This window comes from Macaca thibetana, chromosome 3, assembly GCF_024542745.1.
Source record: "Macaca thibetana thibetana isolate TM-01 chromosome 3, ASM2454274v1, whole genome shotgun sequence".
In the NCBI taxonomy this organism is placed as follows: Eukaryota; Metazoa; Chordata; class Mammalia; order Primates; family Cercopithecidae; genus Macaca; species Macaca thibetana.
The window spans coordinates 94,971,371-94,992,354 of NC_065580.1; the positions used below are offsets into that span (position 1 = coordinate 94,971,371).

The 20,984-nt window shown below is 35.8% G+C and overlaps 1 non-coding gene across 1 annotated transcript; it reads left to right on the top strand.

Moving 5' to 3' along the window:
• The first annotated feature begins 18,831 nt into the window (after positions 1-18,831).
• Positions 18,832-18,938, top strand: LOC126951922 (U6 spliceosomal RNA). Its single transcript, XR_007724741.1, has one exon. It is a non-coding gene; the product is annotated as a U6 spliceosomal RNA (small nuclear RNA).
• The last annotated feature ends 2,046 nt before the right edge of the window (positions 18,939-20,984 follow it).

Here is a 20,984-nt window from a genome sequence, read left to right on the forward strand (position 1 = left end):
CTCAACCTCCTATACTCAAGCGAGCATCCCACCTCAGCCTCCTCAGTAGCTGGGACTACAGGTACACACTACCATGTCCAGCTAATTTTTTGTATTCTTTGTAGAGACAGGGTTTTGCTATGTTGCCCAGGCTGGTCTCGAACTCCTGGGCTCAAGTGATCCTCTCTCCTAAGCTTCTTGAGTATTTGGGACTATAGGTGCACACCACCACACCCAGCTAATTTTTTTTTTGTTGTTTTTTAGTAGAGACAAGATCTCTCTATGTTGCCTAGGCTAGTCTTGGACTCCTGACTTCAAACAATCCTCCTGCCTTAACCTCCCAAAGTGCTGGGATTACAGGCAAGAGCCACTGCTCCCAGCCTTCCTTGGTTCTTTCTATTCCACTGATGATGAGTTTTCTTCCAGTACCTCCAAGGGACTAAGCTCTCATTTCCACTTCTCAGGAACCCCAAATGGGTTGTTTTCTCTGCCTAGAATATTGGACTCATCTGTCTGTGACTTTTAATGCCTTTCATCCAGATCTCAGCCTAACCTTCACTTTCTCAGAGGTGGGATCTCTTGATTAAATGATGCCCCTCACCCCTACCCACTACACTCTGGACCCTCTTATTACACCAGTGTCCCCATCACCTAGCACAATACTGGTTTGTGTATTACTCAATCATTACATATTGAATAAATGAATGAAGGTAAGGAGAGAGTTAGGAGACGTTGCCTAAACTGAAGGATTAGAGAGAAAGGATTTGAGTTTTGAGTGGTAAGAGTGACTAGACTTGAAAATTAACTGGAAATGGGAAAAATAATTGGGAAAAAAGGTAGGCTCTTGTATTAGTCCATTCTCGTGCTGCTATAAAGAACTGCCTAAGACTGGATAATTTATAAAGGAAAGAGGTTTAATTGACTCACAGTTCCACATGGCTGGGGAGGCCTCAGGACACTTACAATCATGGCAGAAGGAGAAGCAAACATGTCTTTCATCACTAGGCAACAGGAGAGGGAAATGCCAAGCAAGGAGGAAAGCCCCCTATAAAACCATCAGATCTCGTGAGAATTTACTATCATGAGAACAGCAGCAATGGGGTAACTACCCCCGTGGTTCAATTAATTCCCACCAGGCCCCTCCCACGACACATGGGGATTATGAGAACTGCAGTTCGATATGAGATTTGGGTGGGGACACAGCCAAACCATATCAGCTCTTATGTGTCAGCTTCCCTCACTGTATTGTATGAGCCTTGATCAGTACCTGGGACATGGTAGAATACTCAACAAACATTTGTGTCAAATGCATGAGTCTGGATAAGTGGAGACCATCACCCGGGCTTCTTGTGTGGGTTAGTGAGCAGCTGCATTCCCCAAAAGAGGGAAAATGTGAGCAGAAGTGCTTGTAGAGAAAGTGCCTCAAACAGTACTACTCAGCTATTTGCTCTTGAAAAGATGATACAGTACTCAAAATGACATTCTATCAATAGAAAGGAAAACAAATCATGACTATGTATGAAGTATTATTGGGTTATATTCAATATTATGTGTTTACATTAGTATTATAATACTTGGAATTTTAACCAGATTTTTTTTTAGAATAATTTTATCTAGTTGACTTCAATTTCTGGCAAAGACAAACAAGTTGTAATTTCAGATGGGCTGCTCCTGAAACTTGTGACTGACAATTGCAAAAAATTACTTCCTTCCTCTTAGAGGGGAAAAATTACAGAGATTCTCTAAAAACATCTCTACTGTGACCAGCTATACATCTTTGAATTTCAAAAAATGAAACACGCAGCGTTTCCATTTGGAATAATGAAAAATTTCTGGAACTTGACAGTGGTGATGGTTGCACAACATTTTGAATGTACTAAATACCACTGAAACATATACCTTAAAATGTTTACAATGGCAAATTTTATGTTATGCGTACTTTACTGTAAAAAAAATTTACAAAAACATATGTTCAGCAAAATTAAAAGTTTGACCACCTTAGGCAACTTAGTTAGATATTTTAGAAATGTGAGAAGCTTCACTCTGTTCATGAGATGCTTTTGAAAATCACAGCAGCACAATACTGTGTAGGTTTTTTTCTGGCAACAAGATTTGGAGCCCAACATCTGAGAAAGGAATGGAATTCAGGTTGTGTGTAACGTGACTTTGAAAGTAAGAAAAAGACGGTCTAAGTAATAACGGAAAACAATCACTTCCCAAGCCTAAAGAAAAGGGCTGTCCTTGGTTCTCTCTCCATCTAATTCTATTTGCTTCTAGAGTTGTATTCTTAGAGAATTTGGATTCCCAATGCAATTCTGTACTTAAGAAAAGGATATGGTATATACAGTAGTTTTCAGCTTTGACCAACTAGAACACATTTATTTATTATTTTCCTTCAGGGATTGCATGTTTTTATAAGGTAATGTCTATTAAACAATATCAAAGTATACTCATTAAATAAAAATTAACTCATTTTCCATTTTTGACTTCTTAGTTATATTATACACATATGGCCACTTATCTGGGTCACTGATTAACATTCTGTAGCCAGTAATATAGCAACCACACTCAGTTGCTATAACTTCAGGTAAAAGCAAATAATTGACTTTCTGGTTATCTGTCAGTTTTTTCATCTAAAGGTATTCATCTAAATGCCTTTAGACATTTTAATGAAAATTTATTAGGTTTCTAAAATACTGAAAGTAGCCTTGGGCACCTCCATTGCTACCTTTCAGGATCCCTAAATAAAGATTCACCAGTCTAATAATTAGTGTTTATATCAATTTATCTCAATGGAGAAGAGGCTTCTGCCTTTAAAGGGCTTATCAAAATCACCTCAGGGACTTTTGCAAGCTACCGTGTGTATTTCCTTGAGCTCCTGCAGAGAAACTGATATGCCCTCCATAGAAACAGGGAAGATGGAATCTTTTTCTTTCTTGAGAATTACTGCCATAACGAGCCTCTCTTACTGAAGAGAGTGTATTGTACCTTTCAAGGGTATTAGGACCAAGTAAAGGGTGAGAATCACACTGATTTATATAACTCTTTATGTGAGGCTTTCAGGGCAAAACAAATTTCTAATAGCAAGTCATTGTCTCGCGGCCTATACTGAATAACATGGGCCAAGAAACAACACATAAAGTGCTCCAATAAATTGATGAGAAAAGCATTTAATGTGTATGAAAAAAATGAGCAACAAAAATAGAGGGGAAACTAAAGTTACTGACACATATGGGGACAAATATTTCCACCTCACCAAAAACTGAAAAAGGTCAAATGTAAACTGCACCATGAGTTTGGTTTGCTCTGGCTAAGATGAATAACAATGTTAAGATTTACCCTCCCTGCCTGAAGCAACTGAAAAATGGACAAACTGTAGGAAACAATGATTTGCGAGACACTGGATATCAGTCAGTGAAGGACAATGATCCCTGAGAAATGGAGGCAAACAAGGCAATGTCACTGCATTGAGAGAATTTCCAGGTCACAACTCCTGGAGAGAGATTCGGGCAGAGTCTAGCAGACTCCTGAGTTGAAAGATGGAGCAGAAAGTCCAGGGAGACCAAGGCATCTAGAACCTACAGGATGGAATAATGAGAAGGAGAAAGTTGAACAGAGAGAGAACCCCAGAAATGTGCAGGAGGCTCTCTGTCAGTCTTTAGCTGAGTATTAATCAGCAAATGCACAGGAGGAGACCACCAGAGGCCAGGGGAAGACTCTCCTGAAAGGATTGAGGTAAACAGTGCCTGGTGTTCAAGTAGCACCTGACTCACTGGCCAGACTGGAGAAGCTTATGATTCATGGGACATTACATAATGTATTCAGAAGGGACTTAGCTCGGTGGTAGAAAATTAGCCCTTAACTGAAACAATGCGCCAGTCCCATCTAACAAACCTTAAAAGCAAGACCCCAAAGCATCAAACTGTTTCCAAGTAATCTAACTGAATCCTGGAATAAAGCTCAAGACCATCATGTGAATACAAAAATATTCAGTACCCAACAAGGTAAAATTCACAATGTCTAAAATGCAACCAAAAATTAAACAAGTGCACAAGGAAGAAAGAAAAATACTCACAATGAGGTGATAACTTCTTTCAGCTTTTTTATCTCTTGCCTGTCCAAAATAATCTTTAATTGGCTTTCAATTTTGAAAGATACTTCTCTGGGTATAGAATTCCAGGCTAATAGTGTTTTTCTTTCAGTATTTTAAAAATCTTGCTCTTTTCTCACTTGAATTTGTTCCTAGTGACATAGCTGCTGTCATCCTTACTTTTTTTCTTCTACGTGTAGCATATCTTTTTTCCCTCTGACTGATTTTAAGATTTTTTTTCTTTATCACTGGTTTTGAACAATTCCATTATAATATGCCTTGCTGTCATTTTTCTCGTGTTTCCTATACTCAGGGTTAATTGGGATTAATACAGGTGATTAATCTAACACAAATGTTAGAATTAGGAACTAAAAGCAATAAGACAAGTATTATAACAATATTCCTTATATTTAAAAAGTTAAAGACATAGAGGACATAAAAAAGACACAATATCAAATTTGTAGAGATGATACTACAGTGTGCGAGATGAAAAACACACTGGATGGGATTAACAGCAGGGCACACATTATAGTAGAACCATATTAGTGAACTTGAAGACACAGCAAGAGAAACTTCAAATGCAATGAGAGAAAGAGAGTGAGAAAAACAAACAGACTATCAGGGGTCTGTGGGACAACGTCAAGGAGCTGAATGCACCTGAAATTGGAGTCACCATGGGTGCAGGGTCAGAGGAAAAACAGTAGAAACATTATTTTTATGTGGAACAATGGTTCAAACTTTTTCAAATTTGATGACAACTATAAACCTACATATCTAAGAACCCTAACTATCCCTGAGCACAGGAAACATGAGAAAAATGACAGCAAGGCATATTATAATAGAATTGTTCAAAACCAGTGATAAGGAAAAAAAAATCTTAAAATCTGCTGGAGGAAAAAAAGATATGCTATGTGTAGAAAAAAAAAATAAGATGACAGCAGCTACGTCACTGGACAAAAATTCAAGTGAGAAGAGAAAAGAGCAAGATATTGAAAGAAAAGCACTATTAACCTGGAATTCTATATCCAGAGAAAATATCTTTCAAAATTGAAAGCCTATTAAAGACCTTTAGACAGGCAACAGATGAAAAAGCTGAAGGAATTGATTACCAGCAGGTCCACACTACAAGAAATGCTAAGAAAGTCTTCCTACACAAAAGAAATGATATAAGATTGAAATACAAAGAAATGATGAGATTAAAAATGGAACTCTGTGGGTAAATTAATTTTTTTCATCACTTAAATCTCTTTAAAAGATGTCGGCTGTTTAAGTAAAAATAATGACAATGGACTGTGGGCTTTCTGCCATTTGCACGGGTGAAATATATGACAATAATAACACAAAAGTCAAATGAAAAGAAATCGAATTTGTTTCTTATCCTATATCTGAAGTAGTAAAATATCACTTGAATGTTGACTGATACATTTTTAAAAATCAGTAAGAATATGGAAGATTTGAACGATACTATTAGCCAACTTGACCTTGTTGACATTTACAGAATACTCTATGCGACAAGAGCAGAATACACATTCTTCTCAAGTACACACAATGTTTAACACGGTAGGCTATTTTCTGGGTATAAAGCAAATCTCAGTAAATTCAAAAGGATTCAAGTCATAGTGAGTATGTTCTCTGACCACAGTGGAAATGAGTAAGAAGACATAAACATCTTTGGAAAAGTTTTAAAATATATGGAAACTAAATAGCCCACTTCTAAACAACCCAGGGATGAAAAAAGAAATTTAAAAAAATTAGAATATATATTCAACTGAATGACAATGAAAATGCAAAATGCCAGAATTTGTGTGCTACTGTTAAAGTTGTATTTAAAGAGGAATTAATAACAATTATTGCAGTTTTTAGAGGATAGTTTAGGTCTATATTAGAAAAGAATAAATCTCTCAAATCAGTTATCTCAGCTTCAACCTTAAGTGACAGGAAAAAGAAGGGCAAGTGAAACCCAAAATAAAAGAAAATAAATAATAAAGATCAGAGCAAGAATTAATGAAATAGAAAATGAAAAAACAATAAAGTCAATACAATAAAAAAAGCCTAGTTGTTTGATATCAATCAAATTGATTAACCACTAGCCAGATTGATTAGTCAAAAAAGAAAGAAGTTACAAATTACCCATATCTGGAATGTGGGAGGTGGCATAACTGCAAATTCTACAAATACTAAAGGATAACAGTTGAAGATTAGGAACAATTTTAAGCCAATAAATTCAACAACTTACATTAAATAGACAAATTCCTCAATAGACACAAACTATCAAAGCTCACTCAGGAAGAAATAGATACCTGAATTGCCCTATAACTATTAAAGATATTGAAATTGTAGTTGAAAAATATTTTGACAAAGAAAACTCTAGGCCCACATGGCTTCTTTGGTGAAATTCACCAAAAAAGTAAGGAAGAAATAATATTAATTCTATACAAACTTTTCCAGAAGACATTGCATTAATACCAAAACCAAAGACATAAGAAACTTATGGATCTGTCAGGTACAGTGGCTTGCACCTGTAATCCTAGCACTTTGGGAGGCTGAGGTGGGCACGTGGCTTGAGCCCAGGAGTTCGAGACGAGCCTGAGCAACTTAGTGAAACCGTGTCTCTACAGAAAATACAAAAATTGGCCAGGCAGGGTGGCGCACACCTGTGGTCCTAATCGCTTGAACCCGGGAAGGGGAGGGTGCAGTGAGCTGAGATCATGCCACTGCATTTCAGTCTGGGTGACAGAGCAAGACCCTGCTTCAAAAACAAAAAAACTATAGACCAATATCCCTCATAAACATAAGGTTAGCAAATTGAACACAACAATATTTTTTAAAAGGATAATACATCATAGCCAACTGAGGTTTATCCCAGTATGCACGTTTGGCTTAATATTAAAAAAATTTTAATGTAATTGACTATATTAGCAAACTTTGAAGAAAAAAAAAAACCTTTATCTCAAAAGATGCAGAGCAAACATACAGATAAAATTCAATACCCATTTCCAATAAAAATGCTCAGCAAATTGGCAGTAGAACAGGACTTCTTCAGCCTGATAAAAAGCATATAGAAAATCCTATAGATAAATACCATACTTAATGGTAAAGAATGAATCTTTCCCACTAAGATCAGGAAAAAGACAAGGATGTCCATTCTCACTTTTTCTACACAATATTTTACTAGAGGTCCCAGCCAGTACACTATGGCAAGAAAAAGAAATAAAGTACCCAGATTTGAAAGGAAGAAACAAAACTGTCTATATTTGCAGACAACATGATTATCTATGGAGAAAATCTGGTGGAATCTACAAAAAAAATTTAAAAACTAGTAGAACTAAAATGTGAGTTCAGTAAGGTTACAGGATTCCAGGTCAATATACAAAGTCTAGTATATTCCTATATACCAGCAACAAACAATCAGAAATTGAAATTTTAAAAAGTATTTACGGTAGCATCAAAAAATATTAAATACTTAAGAGTAAATATGGCAAAAGATGTGCAAGTCTTGTACACTGAAAACTACACAACATTTCTGTGGGAAATTAAAGAAGACCTAAGTAAATGTAAAAATATATCTAGTGCTTGCGTCAGAAGACTCAATACTGGTAGTATGTCAACTCTTCCCAAATTAAACCACAAATTCAACATGATCCAGGCAAAAATCTCAGTAGGCTTTTTTTTTTTTTTCTTAAATTGAAAAAAACTCACTCTAAAATCACTTGGAAATGGAAAGGGCTCACAATAGTCAAAACAACTTGGAAAAAAACAAAATTGGAGGGCCAACAGTACATTATTTCAAGATCTGTGTTAAAGCTGCACTAATCAAGACAATCTGGTATTACTGTAAAAACAAAGATAGATGACAGAGAGAGAAACATACAGAGTCCACAAATAGAACTACATATAGTGGCAACTAACTTTTAACAAAGTGCAAAAGCAATTCAGCAGAAAAATGATAGGTTTTTGACAAAAATTGACAATTTTAAACTAATAAAAATATAAAACTTCATGAAGAAAACATAGATGCTAACTTATCTGACTTTGGATTATGCAAAAATTTTTAAAACATGACTTGAAAAGCATAATCTATAAATGAACAAATTTAACAATTGGACTTCTTCAACCTATAAATGAACAAATAAAAAAATTACACTTGTTCCTCAAAAGATACTGTTAAGGAATAAATAGACAAGTCATGCACTGAGAAATGTCTTTGCAAAACAGACAGTCCTATACCTGATATAGGACTTCTATATTGAATATAAATAGAATTCTCAAAATATAATACTTAAAAAGAAATAATCTGATAAAAACTAGGTAAAAGACTTTAACAGACACTTCACCAAAGAAAATATACAAATGGCAAGTAAACACATGACAGGATGTTCAATATCATTTGTCTTCAGGAAAATAAAATTAGAACTACAATGAAATACCACTACACACCTATTAGACTGTCTAAAACTAAGTACTGGTAAGGATAACAAATTAAATATTGGTATGAATGTTGAGAAACTAAAGTCTCACATGCTAGAAAGAATATAAAATGACCCAACTACCTTAGAAAAACAATTTAATAGTTTCTTAAAAGCTTAAACTAACACCTATCCTATGATCCAGCCATTTTACTCCTAGGTATTTGACAAAGAAAAATGAAAACATATATATACATGATTTCATATATATGTGCATGTATATACACATATACATATGTACATGTATATATACAAATATGTATTAGTCCATTTTTATGCTGCTGATAAAGATAAACTTGAAACTGGGAAGAAAAAGAGGTTTAATTGAACTTAGAGTTCCACATCTCTGGAGAGGCTTCAGAATCATGGCAGGAGGTAAAAGGCACTTCTTACATGGTGGCAGCAAGAAAAAAAATGAGGAGGAAGCAAACGCTGAAACCCCTGATAAACCCACCAGATCTCGTGAGACTTATTCACTATCATAAGAATAGCACAGGAAAGAGCTGCCCCTATGATTCAATTACCTCCCCCTGGGTCCCTCCCACAACACATGGGAATTCTGGGAGATACAATTCAAGCTGCGATTTGGGTAGCAACACAGTCAAACTATATCAACATATATATGCATATGAATATATATATATATATACACACACACAAAATCTTGTATACAAATAAAAGTTATAGCAGCTTTATTTGTAATAGTCAAAATCTAGAAAAAAAACAAATGTCCACCAACAGGTGAATGAATATACAAATGATGGTATATCCACACAATGCATTACCCACTCATCAACAGAAAGGAAAGAATTATTGACACATGCTACGACACAGAAGTATCTCTGTGTATGTCAATATAATTATGCTTAATGAAATAAGCAAGGTTAAAAAGTGCATACTTTATTATTTCATCCACATAGATTTCCAGGAAATGTGAAGTAAGGAATAATGACAGAAGCAGATCAGTGGTTGCCTGGGAATGGTACAGGGAGAGCAAAGCAAGGACCAGCAGGAGGGAGACATTACAAAGGAGTGTGAGGAAACTTGGGTGCGATGGATATACTTATTATCCTGATTATGGTAATGGTTTCACAGGTGATACAGATCTTTAATGCATAAAATTGTATGTGTTTAATTTTAAATTTAGACAGTTTATTGTATGTCAATTATATCTCAATAAAGGTATCAAAAGCTGCACGGTGATATTTTCGTTTAAGGAAAGAGCAATTATTATTAAAATAATTGTACTCAATGCAGGTAAGCATGCAATGCGAAGGACAGGCCTATATATAACTGTTTTGAGCAACATTGGTATAACCTTTCTGTAGGGAATTTGGCAAATATAAAAGCAAGTGTAAATGAGTTCATATTCGATATCTCAGTAACATCATTTTCTAGGAGTTCATATCTGAAAACATGAACAAAAATAACGAAAAACATGTTATGATGTTATTTATAATTTTAAATTTTTAAAATAAGAAAGTCACAAATCATCACAAAGTCATTCAAGAGAATGTTACTCAAACATTAAAACTATACTAAGAGTTTAATAATATGGGAAACTAAAATAAATTTTGAAACTAGGATATAGAACTACATATAAAGTTTAATGTTACACATACATACACACACACACATACACACACATATGTATATTTTTTTAATGTAGGTAAGAAATGTTTCCTAGTATGAAAATAAATATACCAAAAGGTAAATAGTGATTGTTTCTGAAAGGTGATTTCAAATTCTTTTTTCATACATTTCCATATTTTCTATAGTAAGCAAGTATGACTTTTATAAATTAAAACAAACATTCTTCTTTAAAAGAGGTAAGAAGGTAGTTTTTTAAATAATGGCAGAATAGGCATCTGATATTCATCTTACCATTATCTTTGCTGCTAATGCTGCCATTTGTAAAACAACTATTCCCCAAAATGAAGGAAGTTTTAACTATTATAAATAAAATATATTAACTTATGATTGGATCATTAGTGACTCATTCCTGATTGATATAATCTCCTGTTTCAGAACGTTCAAACAACTATTTTCATTTTCAAGCTTTTTTTTTCTTTTTTCTTTTTCTTTTTTTTTTTTTTTTTGAGACAGAGTCTTGCTCTGTCACCCAGGCTGGAGTGCAGTGGCGCGATCTCGGCTCACTGCAACTTTCATCTCCCCGGTTAAAGCAATTCTCCTGCCTCAGCCTCCGGATTAGCTGGGACTACAGGCGTGTGCCAGCACACTCGGCTAATATTTGTATTTTTAGTAAAGACAGGGTCTCGCCAAGCTTTTTTTAAAATCCCATCTTTCAGTCCCAGTAAATCTTCTCCAAGATGGAGGATAGAGCATAGAAACATAAAGAATAAAGCTAGCAGAAATGTTTGTATTACAAATTAATATATACACAACTAGTTATCACTAAATAATAAGAAACATTGCCTCTATCAAAGAAAGTGAGCAAAGGAATAAAATAGGTTTGCAGAACTATAAACAGTCAACAAGTATATTAAAGGAGTCTATCTTAATTAATAATCAAACAAAAGCAAATTTAAACATCAGTGAGTGCCATTTTTCAATCCGTCAAGTTGGCAAAGTTTAAAAAATCCAATCCTCAAAATTGGCAAAGGTGCAGTGAGGTAAGCACATCAGTGCTGTCTTTGTCCATCCAGGCTGCTATAACAGAATACTGCAAACAACAAAACCTCATCTCTCACCGTTCTGGGGGGAGAGAAGTTCAAGATCAAGGAGCCTGCAGATTTGGTGTTTGGTAAGGGACAACTTTCTGGTTCATAGACGGTGCCTACTTTCTGCGTCCTCACATGATAAAAGGAGTGAAGGGGTCTCTCTGCAGGCCACTTTTATAAGGGCACTAATGTGTTTCATGAGGACTCCACCCCATGCCTAGTCACCTCCCAAAGGCCCACCTCCTAATATCATTACCTTGGGGGTTAGGATTTCAGCATGTGAATTTCAGGGGGACACAAACATTCAGACCATAGCAAATACCATTGGGAGTGTGTTAAAACAGTACACATTTTCTTGAAAACAATGATTCAAAGATTTGTGCAAGAAAATATGTTTATCAAAGTGTCATTTGTAACAAAAAGATCAGAAACAACCTAAATACCCAATAATAGGGATAATTAAGATAATTATGGTGCATTCATGCCGTAGAACATTTATAAGGCTGTTAAAAATCAAGTATTTAAAGAATAATTAGAAACAAGGAAAATTGCTTATGCAACAGTGCTGAATTTGAAAAGAACTAAATAAACACATGCCCCAACTGTGTTCAATACGGAGGGAGAGAGAGAAAGAGAGAGAAACTGGGGAGCGGAAGGGAATAAAACCAGAAGGAAATATTCATATGTATTATCAATGATTAACCTCTGCTGAGGGGAGGGAGAATATAATTAGCAATTTATTTCTATATATATATATACTTATCTAGGTCTCCAAATTTTCTTTCTTTTATTATTAGAAAGGTTAATGTTACTGAATTTTAAGAAAAAAATAAAAAATAGGGGAGTGAAAAAAGTAGAGAAGCTTAATGACTGTCAATGTGTATCTTCAGACTTATCCCTCGAACCCAGCCGTTATTCACAACTAAGCATACCCTCTCAAATGTCCACAGACATTTAAATTTAAGAAGCACATAATTAAGCGCCTCATCTTTTCCCACAAATTTGTACTTCTTGTTATTCTTCATCTTATTTAATAAGATCCTCCATTCATTCATTTATTTATTCGACAAACATATATTGAATGTGCACTATGTGGCAGGCACAGTAACAGGCAGTGCGGGGGGTGGGGTGCAACAATGAATAATGAATAAGATGTGGACCCTTCTTTCAAGAATCTTCTGGTATTGTGATTAAGATAGACAATCATGCTATGTCATACAATGTAACGTAAGTGTTACGTAATGGGAATTTGAACAAGGTGCCACAAAAGTACAGAGGAAAGACAACTAAACTAGCCTCAGATGCTTATAAAAGTCTTTCTACAGCAAATGAGATGTAAACTGAGTCCCAAAGAATGAGAAGAGTCATTTAAGAAGGGGCCTGATCATAAAAATCCTTGAAAACCATTAAGGAATTGGGGTGTTATTCTGTATCAATGAGATACTGTTAAAGGGTTTTCACTAGCGCTAAGTACTCGTATATCCAGGCAGTTACAGATTCTGAGAAGCAGAACTTTTTCTCTCCCCCACATACCCAAGTCCACTCAGTGGACTCAGAGTCATGGCTGAGCCACATGGCTGCTAAATGAGAGCAGATATCATTTGCTCTTGTGACCATGACTGGCCTCTGCCATATTGCAGCTTCACCATGGTGGCTGGTAACTGTGCCAAAGATCTGTGAATGTTGCCATCTGAGTTGGGGCACACATTCGTCTTTGCAATCACACTAGCCTTTGATGCATTCAATCCTTATAATGCCTCTCCTGCTGGTCAGTCTATTGTGAAATAAAAGAGAAAAGTTCTCCTTTCTGTGGTTATGCTTTGTGGGGATGGGGTCAGAAGGAGGGATGGTGTCCCACAACAGGGTGGCCTGGGCAGAGATATCACAGAGTTTAGTATCACTGTTCTATTGTTTGCACACCTAGCCATTTTGTCCTTGGGGAACATGCCCACTAGAGTGATTGGATCAGAAGTGTCAAGTAATAACTACCATGATGTCCCCCAGACTAGTCGCTGCCCTCCAACACTTAAAACCTATTGCATAATCTGGATATTTACACCGAATTCTTTCTTCCATCAGGTGGCTTGCTCTCAGGAGAACTTCAGTCACATATTTTGATTTGGCTTGTTTAAGACATCCCAGAGTCTGCCACATGCCATGTGTCTGAATGCCACTTGTAGAAACCCTTTGAGTTCTTTTCCTAGCAGTTTCTAAAGCCCCCTTGCATCAACAGAGCTAAATGGGTAGCAGAAATTTGTGGTGAAGCAGAATCTCCCGGTTCCATTTACCAGCTGTATCTCAGTTATGGACCAAACAAGACATAAATTCATCCTTACACAGTGAAAAGTTTGAAGGCTACAGACCAGATGGGAAGTGGAATTTAAGATGCTTTTTCCCTCTAGTTTCTTATTTTCATTTCCTAAGTTTTTTCTCAGAAACCATAGTAACTTGTACAAAATGTTCATAAAAATAAATAAGCACTACTATGATGAAAAAACAAAAAGAATAGGGTGGGTGTTGTAAGGGATTTGGGAAACAAGCATTCTCAAATAACTTGGAAGGGAGTGAATTGCCTTTGAAGGTCATTTGGCAATACCCATCAAAACTTTGCTACATTCTATGCCCATCAATCTATCCCACAGGTATATTCTCTTAAAGCTACACAAATAGATGCATAAGGATGTGCAAGGCAGCGTAAGTTGTAGTAGCAAAAAACCACAAATATCCTAAAAGTTCATCACCAGGAGAATGATTAAGTATATTCTGGTGTATTCATACCAAGGATGTGGCGCTAAATATGAGCAATAGATTTCTGTCTTAGTCCATTTTCTGTTGCTTATAGCATAATATCCGAAACTGGGTAACTTACAAGGAAGAGGAATTTAATTCTTATGGAGGATGAGAAGACCGTGATTAGAGGGACACATCTGGTGAGGAACTTCTTGCTGATGGGGACTCTGCAGAATCCAGAGGTAGCGCTACCTCAGGTCTCTCCTCATCTTCTCTTCACCAGACCCCTACCCGCTGTCTTATGGTGCTGATCTTCCTCTTCTTATAAAGCCACCAGTCCCACTCTCTTGATAACCCATTAACCCATTAATCCACGCATGGATTAATTCATTCATGAGGGCTCCACCCACTGCTAGACTTACTTTCTGCCTTTTACTTCAAAACAACTTTTTCTTCCCCTTTCCTAAAATTCATTAGAATTATCATTGACAATTCTCTCTCTGCTACTGCACTATAAGTTCAATGATAAAAGGGATCTTTTGCAAATATAGCCCTGCCCGACATAAAGACATTTTGGTCAATGACAGACTGCATATGAGACAGTCTATAAGATTAAAATGGAACTTTTATATCATATTTTTACTGTACTATTTCTATGTTGAGATAGGTTTATTTTTTTCCAAATTTTATTTTAGGCTCAGGAGGTACACATACAAGTTTTCTTACACAGGTAAATTGTGTGTCATGGGATTTTGGTATACAAATGATTTCATCAACCAGGTAATAAGCATAGTCCCCAATAGGCAGATTTTTTATCCTCCCCCTCCTCCCACCCTTCACCCGCAAGTAGGCCCTCATGTCTATTGTTTCCTTCTTTGTGTCCATGTGTACTCAATGTTTAGCTCCCACTTATAAGAGAGAACATGCAGTATTTGTTTATTTCATCCTGCATTAATTCACTTACGATCTAGGTGTAGAATCATATCATCTGCAAAGAAAGACAGTTTGACTTCCTCTCCTCATGTTTGGATGCCTTTTCTTCCTTCCTTCCTTCCTTCCTGTCCGTCCTTCCTTCCTTCCTTCCTTCCTTCCTTCCTTCCTTCCTTCCTCTCTCTCTCTCTCTCTCTTTCTTTCTTTCTTTCTTTCTTTCTTTCTTTCTTTCTTTCTTTCTTTCTTTCTTTTTCTTTCTTTCTTTTTTTCTTTCTTTTGCTTGATTGCTCTGGCCAGGACTTCCAGTACTATGTTGAACAGGAGCAGTCAGAGTGAGCACACTTGTCTTGTTCCAGTTCTTAAGGGGAATGCTTCCAGATTTTGCTTTGAGTATGATGTTGGCTGTGTGTTTGCCATAGGTGGCCCTATTTTCAGACATGTTCCTTCAATGCATAGTTTGTTGAGGGTTTTTAATAGGAAGGCATGTTGAATTTTGTCAAAAGCCTTTTCTGTGACTATGGAGATGATCATGAGGTTTTTTATTTTAGTTCTGTTTATGTGATGAATCACATTTATGGATTTGTGTATGTTGAACCAACCTTGCATCCTATTTAAGGGATAAAGCCTATTTAATTATGATGAATTAGCTTTTTGGTGTGCTGCTGGATCTCGTTTGCCAGTATTTTGTTGAGAATTTTTGGATCTATTTTCATCAAGGATATTGGCCTGAAGTTTTTTTGTTGTTGTTGTGTCTCTGCTAGGTTTGGTATCAGAATGATACTGGTCTCATTGAATGATTTGAGGAGGAGTTCTTCCTTGTCAATTTTTTGGAATCGTTTCAGTAGGATTGGTACTAGTTCTTCTTTACACATCCGGTACAATTCAGCTGTGAATCTGTCTGGTCCAGGGCTTTTTCTAGTTGGTAGGTATTTTATTGCTGATTTAATTTTGTAACTTGATATTGTTCTGCTCAGGGTTTCAATTTCTTCCTGGTTCAATCTTGGGAGGTTGTATGTTTTCAGGAATTTATCCATTTCTCCTAGATTTTCTAGTTTGTGTGCATGGAGGTGTTTGTAGTAGTCTCTGAGGGTTTTTTGTATTTCTGTGGGGTTTGTTGTAATGTCCCCTTTGTCATTTCTGATTGTGTTTATTTGCATCATCTATCTTTTTTTCTTTATTAGTATAGCCAGCAATCTATCAATCTTATTTATTCTTTTAAAAACCCAGCTTTTGGTTTTGTTGACCTTTTGGATGGTTTTTCTGTGTCTCAATTTCATTCAGTGTAGCTCTGATTTTATTCCTTTTCTTTTGCTAGCTTTGAGATTCATTTGCTCTTGTTTTTTCTAGTTCCTGTAGGTGTGATGTTAGGTTATTAATTTGAGATCTTTAAAACTTTTTGATGTGGGTGTTTAGCACCATAAACTTTCCTCTTAATGCTGCTTTAGCTGTGACTCAGATATTCTAGTATACTGTATCTTCTCTCCTATTAGTTTCAAAGAATTTCTTTACTTCTGACTTAATTTCATTGTTTACCCAAAATTCATTCAGGAGCAGATTGTTTAATTTTCATGTAACTGTATGGTTTTGAGAGATTTTCCTGGTATTGATTTCTATTTTTATTGTGCTGTGGTCCAAGAGTGTCATTGGTATGATTTTGGTTTTTTTTAATTGTTGAAAATTGCTTTAAAGTCACTGAGTATATGGTCAATTTTAGAGTATATGGCAGATACAGATGAGAAGAATGTACAGTCTGTTGTTGTTGGGTGGAGTGTCCTGAAGATATCTGCTAAGTCTATTTGGTCAAGTGTTGGGTCTAAGTTCCAAATATCTTTGTTAGTTTTCTGCCTTGATGATTTGTCTAATACTGTGAGTGGGGTGTTGAAGTCTACCTCTATTATTTTGTGGTTATCTAAATCTCTCCACAAGTCTCTAAGAACTTGTTTTATGAACCTGGGTGCTCCAGTGTTGGATGCATATATATTTAGGATGGTTAAGACTTCTAATTGAATTGAACCTTTTATCATTATGTAATGCCCTTCTTTGTCCTTTTTGATTGCTGTTGGTTTAAAGTCTATTTTGTCTGATATAAGAATAGCAACCCCTGCTCTTTGTTGTTTTCCATTTGCTTGTCTATCTATGATTTGTATTGTATTCAAGATATATTAAGAAAAAGAAGTTTGCAAAATAGGTATATATAGTGTGATACCATTTGAGGAGAAAGATAGATGCATGGATATATAGATTGATAGATGATTAGCTAGCTACCTAGAAGATTAGATAGATAGATAGATAGATAGATAGATAGATAGATAGATGATAGGAGAGAAAGAGATAGATATGAATATGCATAGAAAATACAGAAAATATCTGGAAAAATTTGATGGTCTACTGTGACATTTCACTTATCATTATGTAATATTATATTTTTCACTGTAAATTCATTTGCACTCATCCCATGTTTCCTGTGCTCAGGCCGATAGTCCCCAGAACACCAGGCCTCTTTAGGAACTCTGACATTTGCTATCTTTTTCTCCCTTCCTTTCCCTCCTTCATCTCACAAACTCCTTTTTTTCTAGTAAGGTTTCCAACTCGGGGATACTTCCTCAGTGATGTTGTCCTCAGGGCTCATGTTCTGTTTTCATTATCTGTTGGCACTTTCCACGTGTTATTGTCAGATCTATCAATAGGTAGGTAGATTTTTTTTAACATGCATACTTTCCTCACTAAAAGGTAAGCTTCCCAAACAGGAAAACCATGACTTGAAGTCTTTGTATTTCAGAATCTAAAGCCATGCCAGGTACCTAATGAATACCTGCTAAATGTTTGCTATTGAAAAAATAAATGACCTTTATAATTATGAAAGTGTACCTCCTAGAATTAAGGAATTAGCATAACATCCTAATCTATTTATAAATCTGGAGTTTCTTTTTAAATAAATGCCCATTGAAAACAAAAACCTGCGGGGCAGGAAGATATTGAGACCCCGTATTATTAAAATAAGGTTGCAAGCTAAATGGATGCTTTGAAATGTGAATATCTTGAGTGGATGATCAGTCTTAGTCATGACTTTAAAGAATTATTCTGCATTAAACCTTAAAAATCATTTTCCATTTCAACTAATTTTCCAACTTTTCTTTATACGAGGAAAAGATACAAATGACTGGATTTTATTGGCATTTTTTAGTCCTAATTATATATCTTATTTTAAAAAGAAGCAAATGATCACAGCATTGGTTAAAGGTCATATATTCTGCGATCTTTTTTTTTTTAATATTAGGACTTCTATTCTTGTCTTGTTCTTTTACTGTAGTTCAGATATGAAAAAAGGGTAATAAGGAAAGAAGCACAATTTGACTGACAGCAAATGCTAATGGTAACCAACTCTCCCCCAAGGGGCTACAGTGGAGTGTGAATAATTATATAAATCATAATAGAAAGCAAAAATCAGTTCATTTCCACATATAGCATGTGTTGCATGATTTTATGAATGCAGGAGGCATATGGATGATTGATGGATATCGTGTTGTATGGATAAAAGTGGTGTGTCTCAGAGTCACCTCTGCCTTTAGCGAATGACAACGGAGCTTTTGTAATACTAATAATGTTGAAACCTGGTGAATGCAATGATACAGATAAATGACAATATATCCTAAAATTTCCATGGACAGTTGTGAGTTCAAATATTTTATTCTATTGTCCCATGAATCTACTTTTTATGCCATATGCCCCAACATTTATTTCTATAAACATTGACTACTGGAATTGCAGTCTAACTGTTAGGAAGAATATTGTTTCGTTTGGGAAGATAAGATTAGATCTGTCTATTAAGTCTTCAAAATAAACTGTAAATGAATTTTTCTGTAGTAAAGACTGACTTCCATCAAAAAAATGGGCCATCTACAAATGATTGTTGCTCCTCATCAAGATGGATAGATAAAAAGATATAGATAGATATGTGCTAGCTTCGGCAGCACATATACTAAAATTGGAACAATACGGAGAAGATTAGCATAGCCCCTGCACAAGGATGACACGTGAATTCGTGAAGCATTCCATGTTTTTCAAAACAACACGGTACTGGTACCAAAACAGAGATATAGACCAATGGAACAGAACAGAGCCCTCAGAAGTAACACCACACATCTACAACCATCTGATCTTTGACAAACCTGACAAAAACAAGAAATGGGGAAAGGATTCCCTATTTAATAAATAGTGCTGGGAAAACTGGCTAGCCATATGTAGAAAACTGAAACTGGATCCCTTCCTTACACCTTATACAAAAATTAATTCAAGATGGATTAAAGACTTAAATGTTAGACCTAAAACCACAAAAACCCTAGAAGAAAACCTAGGCAATACCATTCAGGACATAGGCATGGGCAAGGACTTCATGACTAAAACACCAAAAGCAATGGCAACAAAAGCCAAAATTGACAAATGGGATCTAATTAAACTAAAGAGCTTCTGCACAGCAAAAGAAACTACTGTCAGAGTGAACAGGCAACCTACAGAATGGGAGAAAACTTTTACGATCTACCCATCTGACAAAGAGCTAATATCCAGAATCTACCAAGAACTTAAATTTACGAGAAAAAATCAAACAACTTCATCAAAAAGTGGGCAAAGGATATGAACAGACACTTCTCAAAAGAAGACATTTATGCAGCCAGCAGATACATGAAAAAATGCTCATCATCAATGACCATCAGAGAAATGCAAATCAAAACCACAATGAGATACCATCTCACACCAGTTAGAATGGCGATCATTAAAAAGTCAGGAAACAACAGGTGCTAGAGAGGATGTGGAGAAATAGGGACACTTCTACACTGTTGGTGGGAGTGTAAACTAGTTCAACCATTGTGGAAAACGGTGTGGTGATTCCTCAAGGATCTAGTACTAGAAATACCATTTGACCCAGCCATCCCATTACTGGGTAGATATCCAAAGGATTATAAATCATGCTGCTATAAAGACACATGTACACGTATGTTTATTGTGGCACTATTCACAATAGCAAAGACTTGGAACCAACCCAAATGCCCATCAATGATAGACTGGATTAAGAAAATGTGGCACATATAAACCATGGAATACTATGCAGCCATAAAAAAGGATGAGTTCATGTCCTTTGTAGAGACATGGATGAAGCTGGAAACCATCATTCTGAGCAAACTATCGCAAGGACAAACACTGCATGTTCTCAGTTATAGGTGGGAACTGAACAATGAGAAAACTAGGACACAGGGTGGGGAACATCACACACTGGGCCTGTCGTGGGGTGGGGTGACCGGGGAGGGATAGCATTAGGAGATATACCTAATGTAAATAACGAGTTAATGGGTGCAGCAAACCAACATGGCACATGTATACATATGTAACACACCTGCACGTTGTGCACATGTATCCTAGAACTTAAAGTATAATTTAAAAAACTTTTAAAAACGATATAGATAGATAGATAGATAGATAGATAGATAGATAGATAGATAGATAGATAGAAACATATAAAGATCTCAGTACTTAGTGCCAGTCCTTACACAAAATAGAATGCCAATAAACTCTTGTTGAGTTAAAGACTGGAATTAAGAAAAAATGTCTTTAGGCCACTCAGAGAAATCAGTCATCTCTTTTTCTAATACTAACCTAATTTTACATTTGCCTAGGGTTGGTCGTCCTTGGGAATGTTGTCACACATTCTCTAGGACTTAGGATTGGGGTCCTGCTCTTTAGAAGTCAGCAGAGAAGCGCCTGAATTTTCAGCATACCAACACCCACAAACTCTGCCATCCACTGCCCACCCTACTCACTGAGCCTCAAAAAATTTCTTTGGTACTCCATTTGTTTGCTTTTGTGACATTTGTCCTAGAAATTTAAAAAGTATCTTTGTTCGTGTTTTTATTGAATTTCAAATTTCAAATGTTTGGAATGAGGAAAAATATCACTGAAAAACAAACTTTCTATGCTTTGTCCCTGAATGATCCAGTGATTAAATAGGATCAGTTGAATATGGCATTTTACTTGTCATTTCTAATAAAGAAGTTGTAAGCTTCATCTGAGTTTTCAAAATTAAGAAAATTTTGAAGTGAAAACATATAATTTAAT